Source organism: Lipotes vexillifer, unplaced genomic scaffold, assembly GCF_000442215.2.
Source record: "Lipotes vexillifer unplaced genomic scaffold, Lipotes_vexillifer_v1.1 scaffold69, whole genome shotgun sequence".
Lineage (NCBI taxonomy): Eukaryota > Metazoa > Chordata > Mammalia > Artiodactyla > Lipotidae > Lipotes > Lipotes vexillifer.
In genome coordinates, this window is record NW_006790942.1 from 5,995,663 (window position 1) to 6,006,694 (window position 11,032).

Here is an 11,032-nt window from a genome sequence, read left to right on the forward strand (position 1 = left end):
AAAAAAAAAAAAAAAAAAAAAAGAATTCCACGTTATATTCTTTCTAGTATAATTTAAAATATACTGATGCCCTTCAGCACTATGGAATAGATGAAACACAGCTCTGCCTAGAAGTCCTAAGATGCAGGTGGGATCTTGAAAGTTGTGTTATTTTAAAAGAATGCTGACAAATAAATTATTTACAGGTCGCAAAAGAAAATGATCCTTGGGTTCCCTGCAGGAACGGGAGGGGCAATATGCCTAAGCGTTACTGGTCTGAGATCTCTGGTTATGGTATCAAGAATGAGTGTGTCTTTTCCAGGCTTAGAGCACATGACGTTTACAACCTGATGCTAGAACTCTTGCATTTATGGCATTTATATACAAAGGTGCATTCTCAGAGAAGATTTGTTTTTCTTCCTCTGGGTAAGAAAGACCCCAACTATATAACTCTTTTCTTTTCACAGTGACAAGAGTAACACTTAGTACTTATATAATAGACCCACACGCTTTAAAAGATATCACATTTCTATGAATTATGTCTTGTGGCATTATTTAATATTTATAGCTTATAGATCACTGACTATGAACAGGTTGCTCTGACTTTCCAAGGGGGAGTGGGGAGAGAGCCAAATGAGGCATTCTTTAGTGAGGAATCTCACCATGTGTTCACGTTAGTTGGTAGTCTCTTTGTTATTGAATTTCTCCATGTAAAAGTTAATAAGTAATCAGGAATTTCCAACCCTACAGAATGTACTGAATCAGTCTGATTCAGCCACTGGTCAAAATATGACACTGGTTAACTGCCAGAAAGCCTAGAGGGCCTTTCATCAAGGAATTCTACAGATGGCACAACCACTTTACCCCAGGCACCGCCATAAGTCTCATCTTCATTCTTCACGTCAGGACCTTTGCACTCCATGACACATCCGTGCATGTGAAGTTTCGTAAGATTTAGGTAAAGAAAAGCAAGAATGATCTGGGCTAAATAAGAAGTGAATTGAAATGAGTCACCAAGGGAGGCTGTCAAATCACTCTCATTCTGTGGTATCTGAGCTGTTTTGGATGTGATCCTAGAAAGTACATGTGACGCTTATTTTGTGGGTTAACTTGGAGGGTGTTTGGGGTGAGATTATTTAAATCAGTGAACTTTGAGTAAGCAGACTGTGACCTATAATGTGAATGAATCTTATCCAATCTCCTGAAGGCCTGAATAGAACAAAAAGACCAGCCTGCCCACGTAAGGGGGAATTCCCCAGTAGACTGCCTTCAGATTTCATCAGCACCATGGATTCTCCTTGGTCTCCAGGGGACCCTTAGACTGAAACTCCATCAGTTATCCTGAGTCTCAAGCCTGAAGGCCCACCCTGCAGATTCTGACTTGCCAGTCTCCATAACCATGTGATCCAACACCTTATAACTAATCTCTTTTTATATATACACATCCTATTGGTTCTGTTTCTCTTGAGAACCCTAGTAAGTACAATATTCATCAACAGACCAATCGTTTATCAGTAGACTTATGGAACTCGGAACCAATATTGACTGGTCTGTAAGACCACACTAAAGATGACTGCTCTGGTAGGTATTATGCTTTGTCATCACTCTTTGGCTTATTTGCCACTCTTTGAATTTCTTCACAACCCAGTGAAGGGCAGGTCTAGGTACCCAACTTCATGGCTACAATTTCCTGGACCAGATAACTGACTAGGGAGGTTGGAGGGGGGCTAATCCATAGGTTAGCCTGAGCCAAATAGGCACTTAGGGATTTGAACTCAGAGACACTGAGACAGTCAAGGTACACATTACTGATTAAAACAAGTACTTATAAGAGGGTCTCCTGCCAACTTCTGAACCCACGGGAGGCTATAGCCAAAGAAGGCATGGGGAGTGGAGAGGAAGCAGAGCAGAGCCCCTCCGGTGAGCTAAAGTGGGAAGGGCCTTCATTGGGAGGAGGGGGGTCACGCATTCACGTGCTAATAACTAGGGAGGCTAAGAAATACACAGGGCACTGAGGACCCAGAGACACCCCCACCTCCGCCAATGCCCTGTGGATTTAGCTTCTGGCTCCAGCTACACCAATATCTGACCCTGGAAAAGTCACTTAACCTTCTCTAGGCTTTAGTTTTCTCATCTATAAAATAAAAGGCTGAGCTTTCATGTGTGGAGTTCTAGAGAATCCAGTGGTTTTTAAGTTTGTCCTATGAAATAGGGACTGTTTAATGGTGGTTTCTCCCTTAATGTTATTAGACTCTGAATCCTATCAGTTTCCGATGCAACCCATGGGGTTGTGTCCCTTGGCGAAATCATTTTCAATTTTTTTCTTTTGCCAGGGAGAACTTTGTTAAAAATATGTCTTCCAGGGAGTTCTAAGCAACTGAAACAGATAAAAGTTGAGCAGATCTGATCAGAGTGACTGGGTCTTGAATCTTCACCCCCGTGGCCTTTCCTACCCTCCCCCGTCCCCACATACTCTATATCCCAAGCTCTGCAGACTCCAGTTTGAAAGCCTTTGCCCTTGAGAAAGAACCAAGATGAATTAGGAAGAGGGAGAATGAAATAAAGTTATGAACTCCAGGAGCAGCTGGAGACCAGCAGGATTTCAGAGATACACAATCTGGAAGTATTTCTTGCCTTAGCTTGGTGAATTCCAGCAAACAGCACAGGCAGGAACCTTGAAGGGCAGGGGCTGGGCAGAGACAGCTGCAAAACCAGGGCCAGAGGTAAATGGGTACCATGGGGAAAAATAACAGGAGGGAGCAAAAGTGTGCGACGTGGGGTTACTATGCCCCGGCTTCAGACGACGTAGGAAAAAATACAAGAGAAAAGGAAGGGGAACACCTCCCAAATATGATTAAGAGGTTTAAAAGAAGGATACTTTTTAATTTACCTAAAAAGAGGAAACAAGAAAGACTAAGAAGGAGCTTTTCTTATACATTTTCTAGAAAAGACCAGATTTAGTGTTATTTCAATCACAATCAGAGAAGATGAAGACACCAACAGAAATGGCAGAGTAAAGATCTCCAAAAATTCTCTCCTCCATAAAAGCAATGAGAACGCCAGCAAAACTTGTCAGACTCAACTTTTTCTTTTTCTGAACTCTGGAAATTAACCAAAGCTTGCAGCAATCTGAGGAGCATTTATTCACGTAAAAGAGCTAAATCTCAGTGAGAATAGTGAGCTTTGTGGTGTTCTCACTTGCCCTGTCCTCCTTTTCCCCTCTATAGTTCTGTGGGAGCCTTGAAAATGAACAGCCAGGAATCACGGTGGAAACCAGCAACCTGGCAGCCTCTGGAGGCAGTGTGGGGCTGGTGGAGCTCCTTTAAGACCTATTCGCAGAGAATCACCATTGTTTAACCTATGTGTTATTTCCCTGTACTATTCCACTTGCAAGGTTACCTTTATTTGACCTGACTTAGAGCTCAACCTGTACATGAGCCTTTCCCCCACATGGACATTTGTTGAAAACAATCAGAAGCAACTGTACATCATGGCTGCTTGAAGCAGTAAATAATAGTTGAGGGGAACAAAATCCTGAACAAAATGATTAACAAGAAAAGCTGGATCATACGATGTCCATAGGGAGCTTCGAAAGGCTGAAACATATTCCTGGGAATCTAGAAGGCCACGTATATCTTTAGGACCAAATGCATGCACAAAGCTGTGTGCATGCTCGTAAAAGACCAGAGAAAACCCTAAGCTCTCACCTTGGTTAACCCTGAGCTTTTGCAAAAGCAAGATGTGAAAGCCAGGGCAGAGTTGCAAAGTGCCTGGATGACTGTTGAAGGCATGACCCAACACAAACAGAACCTCTCAGAAAAGAATGGAAGAATTACTGATTCCAGGTTCTAAAGGAAATTCCTGTTTAATCATTAGCTGACCGATATGCTAGCCAAGCGGAGATGTCAGTGGACAGCCAAAGAATATAGACTTTACAGAATTAGTTCAGAAGTCACTAAACAAACAAACAACAGCAAACAAGCAAAACAACAAATTTTGGGAAAGTGGGAAGAATCTAATTTCCAGAGTCGCCACATTGTATTATTTAAAATGTCCAGTTTAAACAAAAACTATGAGACTGGCAAAGAGGAAAGTTTGGCCCATGCACAGAAAGAAAAATCAATCAATAGAAACTGCCCATGAGGAAGCCCAGATATTGGACATAAACAAAGTCTTTAAATCAACTATTTAAAACATGTTCAAAGAACTAAAGGAAACAATGCCTAAAGAAATAAGGGAAAATATGAGAACAATGTTTCAGTAGAGAATATTGATAAAGAGACAGAAAGGGTAAAAAAAGAATCAACTAGAAGTTCTGTAGTCGAAAAGTACAAGTGACATGAGAAATTCACGAGAAGATTTCAATAGCAGATTTCAGCAGGCAGAAGAAAGAATCATCAAACTTGAAGATATGTCAATTTAGATTATCCAGTCTGAGGAATGGAAAGGAAAAAGATTGAAGAAAAATAAACAGAGCCTCACGGACCTGTGAGAAACCACCAAGCACCCCAACATATGCCTAATGTCAGTTCCAGAAGAAAAGGGTAGAAAGAAAGGGGAAGAAAGAATGCTTGAAGAAAGAAGGGCAAAAAAATTCCCAAATGTGATGAAAAACATACATATACACATCCAACAAGCTCAAAAACCTTCAAGAATGGTAAGTGCAAAGAGATTCCCACTATGACACATTATAATCAAACATAGACTCAACATCCCACTTTCAATAATGGATAGAGCAATCCCACAGAAGATCAATAAGGAAACAAGACTTGAGCTATATATCAGCTAGAACTTACAGACATCTATAGAACACTCCACCCAACAGCAGAATACACACTCCTCTAGTGCACATGAAACATTCTCCAGGACAGCACATATAATAAGCTACGAACAAGGCTCAGTAAGTTTTATTTTATTTTATTTTTTTACATCTTTATTGGAGTATAATTGCTTTACAATGTTGGGTTAGTTTCTGCTGTATAACAAAGTGAATCCGCTATATGCATACATATATCCCCATATCCCCTCCCTCTTGCGTCTCCTTCCCACCCTCGCTATCCCACCCCTCTAGGTGGTCACAAAGCACCAAGCTGATCTCCCTGTGCTATGTAGCTGCTTCCCATTAGCTATCTAGTTTACATCTGGTAGTGTATATATGTCAATGCTACTCTCTCACTTCATCCTAGGTTACCCTTCCCCATCCCTGTGTCCTCAAGTCCATTCTCTACAGCTGCATCTTTATTCCTGTCCTGTCCCTAGGTTCATCAGAACCTTTTTTTAAAAAATTTGTTTATTTTTGGCTGTGTTGGGTCTTCATTTCTGTGTGAGGGCTTTCTCTAGTTGCGGCAATCAGGGGCCACTCTTCATTGCGGTGCACGGGCCTCTCGCTATCGCGGCCTCTCTTGTTGCGGAGCACAGGCTCCAGACGTGCAGGCTCAGTAGTTGTGGCTCACGGGCCTAGTTGCTCCGTGGCATGTGGGATCTGCCCAGACTAGGGCACAAACCTGTGTCCCCTGCATCGGCAGGGAGATTCTCAACCACTGCGCCACCAGGGGAGCCCCCTTTTTTTTTTTTTTTAGATTCCATATATATGTGCTAGCATACTGTATTTGTTTTTCTCTTTCTGACTTACTTCACTCTGTATGACAGACTCTAGGCCCATCCACCTCACTACAAATAACTCAATTTCCTTTCTTTTTATGGCTGAGGAATATTCCATTGTACATATGTGCCACATCTTCTTTATCCATTCATCTGTCGATGGACACTTAGGTTGCTTCCATGTCCTGACTATTGTAAATAGTGCTGCAATGAACATTGTGGTACATGACTCTTTTCTGAGTTATGGTTTTCTCAGGGTATATGCCCAGTAGCAGGATTGCTAGGTCGTATGGTATTTCTATTTTTAGTTTTTTAAGGAACCTCCATACTGTTCTCCATAGTGGCTGTATCAATTTACATTACCACCAACAGTGCAAGAGGGTTCCCTTTTCTCCACACCCTCTCCAGCATTTATCGACTGTAGATTTTTTTGACGATGGCCATTCTGACTGGTGTGAGGTGATACCTCATTGTAGTTTTGATTTGCATTTCTCTAATGATTAGTGATGTTGAGCATCCTTTCATGTGTTTGTTGGCAATCTGTATATCTTCTTTGGAGAAATGTCTATTTAGGTCTTCTGTCCAGTTTTGGATTGGGTTGTTTGTTTTTTTTGATATTGAGCTGCATGAGCTGCCTGTATATTTTGGAGATGAATCCTTTGTCAGTTGCTTCATTTGCAAACATTTTCTCCCATTCTGAGGGTTGTCTTTTGGTCTTGGTTATGGTTTCCCTTGCTGTGCAAAAGCCTTTCAGTTTCATTAGGTCCCATTTGTTTATTTTTGTTTTTATTTCCATTTCTCTAGGAGGTGGGAAGCACAACAGTTACGTTTATGCCCTTCCCCTCGTCCTTGTGAGCACCAGAAGCCCAAGACTGCTCCTGGTTTCCTGGTTTTCATAGATTGTGTCTCTTAAACTCCACGTCCCGCCTGGGCAGGTGGTACTTCAGCCGGCATATTGTAAATATTCATTGTAACACCGTGTTGTCATGTTTCTTGCTTGTCAACCTTCTCCTATAAAAGTGTTGTAAACTGTTGCATGGGTTGTGTGCCCTAGTAAATTTCAGTGATGAATTTTGCTTTGTTGCTTGACTACCCCCTCCCCCCACACACACGCACACGCACGCGCGCGTCAGGTAAAGACGGAAGCCACTTTGAAGGACTCAAATATTTGGAAACAGCTCTCTTAGTGAGAGGCACGTTTTCTCAGGTGGAACTCAAAGGCATCCTGCCAAATGCCAGGACAAGAAAGCTACTCTAATGGTATTTGGTATCCTTCAGATTATTTGAGAAGGAAAACAGATAGCAGTGCTCCTTAAACACAAGTGAAAAGTAAAGATTGTGATTATAATGTGCTGCATATAGGAACATATTGTGTCTCTGTCGTCCCCCTGGGAAGTAATTAAGGGGAAACCAAAGGATCAATGCAAACTCCAGGTTGGTCCTTCTGTACCAGTGGAACGATTCTCTCAACCTCCTCAGTGATAATAGGGGAATATAGGGAAGAGGGGAGTTATACCCAGTAGAGTGTCTGCAATGAAGATATTTAATTTATTGACTTATTACATACCACTTTTCCTATTTAGAAAATAGTTGATTACTACGCATGGACTTAGAAAGTCACCTAGCAATCTGGTCCTTTGTACCAGACCATGCTGGTGAGTCTCTGGTCTGGATTGGTTTGCAATGACAGATTCAGTTGCCTCATCCACATTACTTGTTAGTAAAGAGCAAATAATCCATTACGGAACTTGGGGGATTCATTATTATTAGAAGTCTTGGATTCATCCTCTGTGGTTGAATTTGGAACAAGATTAAATTATCTGATCAACAATAATAAACAACGTGCAAAAATACACATTATGAGAATAAAGAAACTCAAACTCCTCGCACAATAAAAGCAATGACAGAAGAGAGATACACAACTGGCCTGAAATCTGGAGAGTGATGCTTTTTTGCCGTGCCTTATCCTGGGTGTGTCTTTTTCTCTAAGAATCAGGTTAAAGATGCTTCTGAAGATAGAATGTCCAACTCAGAAATAAGCGAACGTGTCTCATTGATCTTTATTGCCTGTCTCCCCGGGTGGTATCAACAAGGGTTCAGGACTATGATTTTTTGAACGGAGCAGGGTGTCTGATCTGAAAAATTTGCTGAGGTTTTTGAAGATGCCTTAAAATGGTGGTTCGGATTCAGTCTTAAGGAGTAAAAACTCAGTTGACCACAATAAAACACCATCAGGGAGAGGGCTGAAAAGCATAGAAGTCCCCTGATTATCATGAAATTAATTTTAATAATGCATTTTATTTAACCTAATATATCCAAAATATTATCATGTCAACATTAATAAATGTCAATTCATAAAATTATTGAGATACTACATATAGATTTTTCATACTAAGTCTTTGAATCCAGTGTGTACAGCACATCTGAACTTGGACCAGCCACGTTTCCCAGTTCAAGGGCTCAGCCGCCACTGGTGGCTATTGGTCACATAGCTTCCACATCAGACAGCACAGGTTTAGCATAAAAGTCCTGTTTTTGGAATCAGATCAGTTTTTATTCAGAACATGATTGTATACTTATTAGCTATGTGGCCTTAGGCCAGAGAATTAACTTTTCTCTCTCTCTCTCCCTCTCTCTTTTTTTTTTTTTTCTATAAAATGGGGAGAATAACATCTAACTCCCGGAGTTTTGTGACAATTAAAATAAATGCTGTATGTAAAACTGTCCACAGTGCCTGTCCTGTGGTCATTCCAATAAATGGCTGCTAATATTTGGAACGCAGCAGAGTAGATTACTGTAGCACAGCTATTGTTTTTAAGTCAGTTAGAAACAATTATCCTAATGCTGGAGCATCTGCTATATTCCAGATAAAGTGAAGGCATTCCCAGACCTATGCCAGGCTGTGCCGTCCAGCCCTGTGGCAATTTTTTTTTTTTTTTGCCGGTCACCGGGCCTCCCCCCGCTGTGGCCTCTCCCGCTGCGGAGCACGGGCTCCGGACGCGCAGGCTCAGCGGCCATGGCCCACGGGCCCAGCCGGTCCGCGGCACGTGGGATCCTCCCGGACCGGGGCACGAACCCGTGTCCCCTGCATCGGCAGGCGGACTCCCAACCACTGCACCACCAGGGAAGCCCCCCTGTGGCAATTTGAAGCATATCACTTCTGTGTAGGTTTTGGAACGTGTATATATTTTTGAGATTGGACTTTTCTGAACCTTATATTGGGAACTGTCAGTGGGAAAGCTTCTGGCATTCAAGGATGTGATCTCCATAATAAGAAAGAGCAAATGAACCTCTCCAAGACCAACTATTTACCTTATTGTTAAGTCCCTGAGGACCTAAGGCCGGTGCTCAGCCAAGGGAGACGAATGAATTCCCAGAGGACCTGATACCATTTAGTCAATTACACCATCTACAGAATACCCTCACTTAATGTTTTGCAAGAAGTCACTGCCCTTACTTGATTCCCGAAGAATGGTTAATGGTAACTAGTGTCTCAGAGAGTACTAGTACTAGTGATCCCAAGACTAGTACTTAATAGTTTGATCATGATGTCAATGATAAAGATGCTTATCGAATCCTCCGGTATCCACCGAACTATTACTGACCCAGCCATCTCTGACTCTAAGGAATTTACCATCTGCATCCCCAAAGTGAATAGTTTGGTGTTTTTTGTTTGTTTATTTACACTGTGGAATCATGTTTATCAAGATCTCTGCACCCTGACTAATCAGTAATTTTTGATCAGCATTTTTATCAAAAAGAGATACAACCAAAGAAAGTCACAGCAGCTCATCTTCAAGGCTGAGCTGGCTATCTGTGCAAGAGAAGGGTGGTCCCAAAGTGGTCAGTGAAAGGTTTATAAACACCCTCCCTGAAAGCTTATAATAAATCACATATGGCAAAATCTTTCCTCAAAATATGTGCTTCTTGGGCTTCCCTGGCGGCGCAGTGGTTGAGAGTCCGCCTCCCGATGCAGGGGACGCAGGTTCGTGCCCCGGTCCGGGAAGATCCTACATGCCGCGGAGCGGCTGGGCCCCTGAGCCATGGCCACTGAGCCTGCACGTCCGGAGCCTGTGCTCTGCAACGGGAGAGGCCGCAGCGGTGACGGGCCCGCGTACCGCAAAAAAAAAAAAAAAAAAAAAAAAGTGCTTCTGTGGTGGAGGGGGAGCATGGGGCCAGACCCCACGGTGATGAAAGCAATCATTTTTATCTTCCCAGAACTCAAACCTCCAAAGTAATCTGAATAGACTTGCGATGACTAGAGGATCCTCTTTGATTTTCACTACTCAGCAGCAATAGCAACACATTCTGAGCATGTAAAGTAGCTCAGCTGGGTTGAACAGCTGAGTCAATGCTTTTCATAAAAAAGCCACTTCACAGCCAAAACCAAGGGAATCAATATCGTGACCCATATTAGCTACGCAGCTGAGGATTTTAAGGCTCATTTAAATAAGACTGGGCACAAAAGTGCGACACCTCCCTTGATGGGACTAGGGGGCGAGTCACATTTACTTGAGAAGTGAAATAAGTGCTGTTTGTCGTCCTCACACGGAAGGTTGTGAAACATGCTAGGCTAGAGACTGGTCTGACGTAAAGTAATTAGGTTACCAACCAGAAAGGAGGAGGAAATCACTTCTGTCTGTCTGGGCTGGAGAGAAGAAAACTCCTTCGCTGCTTTGTACCATCTGTGGAAATACACCGAGCACAGACAGCATATGCCATAAACCCACAACCCTTGTCTGGAGGAGCAGCATTTCATCATTTTTCAAACTGCAGGGCTAGGTGTTTTCTGATCTTACAAATCAGTGTAGCCAGGCTGCCCCACATACCTAGTTCTTCTTTATCAAGAGACCTGAACCCAAGCATTGTAAATTCCAGCTGCTTGCAGCCAGAAACCCCATGAGGTTTCGTTTACAGGCTCCTGTGAAGATAATATTTAAACATAAATGGGTAGTCCTGACATTTTCTCTCATCACTGCCTCCCTATAGGGGAATCTGGTTTGGGGAATGAAGAGACCTTCTTGGAGAAGCTTTGTGATGATCTGTGGGCAGATGCGACACATTGAGGTACCCCTGCATAACGGAATAAATTGCAAGGAGAAAGCTTAAAGGCACGACTTCTATTTCTGGTTCTACATGCTGTTTGCACAAGGACAAGATGCAGATGATAAGTGGTTTGTCAAACTATTAAGAGGAATTACTAATTAAGATGATTGTAAAATATTTATGATTATAAAATAGCTATAGAAAGTTTTAGAAGTTCAAGATAATACTACAAAACTATGCTCTTACTATAAAATATAAAAGTCTCTCTAAAATATACACTTTCGTGTTCCATGTAATTTATTTTATATCCATCTTAAGAGTGTAGGCACCATCTCAGACAAAAATTGGGGAAACAAGCTTAAAATACGTGGCTTTAAAAAATACACAAAATGTGACTGTAAGAAGC